We start from the raw sequence: 2,863 nt of genomic DNA on the forward strand, positions 1-2,863 counted from the left end.
TTTCCCCAATGACATTACCTTGTCAGGCAGGCACTGGAGACTGCTGTAGGGACAAATCTGAGGTGTTTGCTTGGATACAACGTGATCATCAAGGGTTACACACTACCACTCTATGTGTGTGTATATTTCTTTAAAATTTTCCCTTTTCAATTTCTTTCCCATTTCTGCCTCCCTGTGGCTATGCTCCACTGAGAGAACAACAGTGGAAAGGGGAGCAGTTAACCTCCCTGGCTGTCTAATTATGTCCATAATTTTGTAACCAAATTTTTCTTTATTTTTGAAGTGAAAACATTTCATAATCAATGAATATCAGTATTCTAACATGAAGGTTGCCAAAAATGGAGTTGAAAGTAATTTATTCGTGGTCCCATAACATTTCTGCATGCGTTGCGCCACCAGTCTCTGGAGTAGGATCAGGCCCAGAAATTTGCAAATGATGTATTTGTTCACAGGATAGTTCTTTCTGCTTCTAGTAAATTTGTGAAGCATAGTAGCGGATTGTTGCTCTTCAACCGGTTTGTCTCCATAATAATTTTTTCAATGACCTCATCAATCAAAATAATTGTTACGCCAAAGGGTTGTAGTGGTCATCCTCTACTTGCATACCTGGTGCTCCAGTAAATGGGAATCTTGGTGGAGCTGGCTCTTCCATACCTGAAGACAATAGAGCACCACGTTTGCCCATCACAGAGCTCAGGTGTAGAATGCGCCTCACTGTCATCCTTTCTCTGAGGACTGGCATTGTTGGCTTATGAATTTCCTGAGGAACCACTGTCGCGCTATTCTGTGCATAATGCTGAGTCACTGTTGCTGTTATTTCTCTGGTCTAAAACCTCTGTTGGCTTAAAATGAAACGTTTTTGATGCCATGGACAAAAATTTCCAGTCAGAAGATGTCCGGAGCCATGAGGCCCGTCCATTTGCTTGGAATTTACTAGCCTGAGCTCTGGGCATTCTTCTACCCCAGCCTACGTGACAGAGCACTGCAGCTGTAAAGCTTGAGCAAACAAGGGTTAATGCTCTTTAGATAAGCACCCATTTCCTGCATCCCTTTGTTTGGGCAAAAGATCGTCTTCCCCTATGCTTGATTTGCATGTACATGCCACTCCTCTGCGTACCTAATTGAAGACTGTAAGCCCTTACTGACTCATGGGCAGGGCGCGCTCCCCTGACCTCCCTGATTGGCCTGTTGCCAAGGTAGCCTAATCTGCATGTGCGGCTGAGGCTGCCCCCTTGGCTGGCCCTTATAAGCTGTGACTCTTTGTTCATTAAAACAGGACTTGATCAGGATATTGTCTTGTCCTCATTCTCCGTGCCTCTTGTACCCCCCAATTCCCACTCTCTCCCCCAGGACCTACGGTGAACGTCCCGCTGGCCGGGACATACTGGCGCCCATCGTGTGAACTGGGTACGAGGGATAAAGTGAGGGATGAAGGCGCAGGAATAAGCCGGCGAGTTAAAGTGGAAGAAAATTCCTTCGGCCGCCACGGGAACCTGCTGCGGTGTGACTGAAGGTGAGAGCGCCTAAAGATGGGTCAAGAATTGAGCAGCCATCAGATTTATGTGAAACAATTGAAAGAGGCTTTAAAGGCACGGGGAGTAAAGGTCAGGAGTTGCGATTTATTTAGATTTTTTGACTTTATAAAAGATACTTGTCCTTGGTTTCCACAGCAAGGGACAATTGATATAAAAAGATGGAAAAGAGTTGGTAATGCTTTAGAGGATTATTATGAGGTCTTTGGACCGGAAAAAATTCCTGTCACAGCCTTTTCTTATTGGGCTTTAATTAAAGATTTAATAGATAAGAAGGAAAAATGTCCGCAAATAACAGCGGCCATTGCCCAGACAGAAACAATATTAAAAATCAGTTCTAAAACAGATCTTAGAGAGTCTCAACCAGGGAAGAAGATTGACCTTACTCCCCTAGATAGAGATGAAGAGGAGGCCAAGGACCCTCCTATAATAACAGATGAAAACGATAAAGAAGGGACAAAAAACTCTTCTATTAAAATTAAAGACCAAGAAGGACACAATAGGCCGAAAATATATCCAATCTTAAAAGAATTCCAAGATAATCAGGATGAGTACAATCCTGACCCTTTAGAGAAAGATTGGGATGATTTTGAAGAGGAGGCAGCTAAGTATCATAATCCTGACTGGCACCCTCCTCCTTGTAATTTGCCCTCAGCACCTACAGTGATGGCAGTAGTGGACCCAAACGAGGAACTCAAAGAAAAAATTAGTCAGCTCGAGGAACAGATAAGACTAGAAGAGCTGTATCAGTCCTTGATTAACAGACTGAAAACGTTGAGAACAGGGAATACAGGCACATCGGACCCAGACAGGCAAGGGAAATTTGTCCGCCCACCCCAGCAGCACAGGCAGCACTCCTTTAAAGAGGAGAGGTATGCGGAAGGAGGGGGGGAGGGTCTCTCCCCTCTGCATGCTTTCCCAGTCACTGAAAGCACAGATGAGCAGGGGGAACCTATCAGAATGTATACTGGTCTCACTTTTACCCTTATCAAGGAATTAAAGAAGGCTGTTTCTCAATATGGGGCCACTTCCCCATATAGCATAGCCCTTTTGGATTCCTTGGCTGAACAATGGCTCACCCCGGGAGATTGGAATGTGCTGGCAAGGGCTGTTTTCGCTGGAGGAGACCATTTGCTCTGGAAATCTGAGTTTTATGAGTCCTGCCGAGAAACGGCAAAAAGGAACGCTCAAGTGGGACAGGATTGGGATCTTGACATGTTGATAGGCGAGGGTGACTATGCCGCAATTGAAACCCAAAAGCAGTACCACCCTGGGTTGTTTGCACAAATCCAAGCAGCCGCTACAAAGGCTTGGAAAAAACTTCCCGTTAA

The sequence above is a fragment of the Tenrec ecaudatus genome, chromosome 15, assembly GCF_050624435.1.
Source record: "Tenrec ecaudatus isolate mTenEca1 chromosome 15, mTenEca1.hap1, whole genome shotgun sequence".
Taxonomy (NCBI): domain Eukaryota; kingdom Metazoa; phylum Chordata; class Mammalia; order Afrosoricida; family Tenrecidae; genus Tenrec; species Tenrec ecaudatus.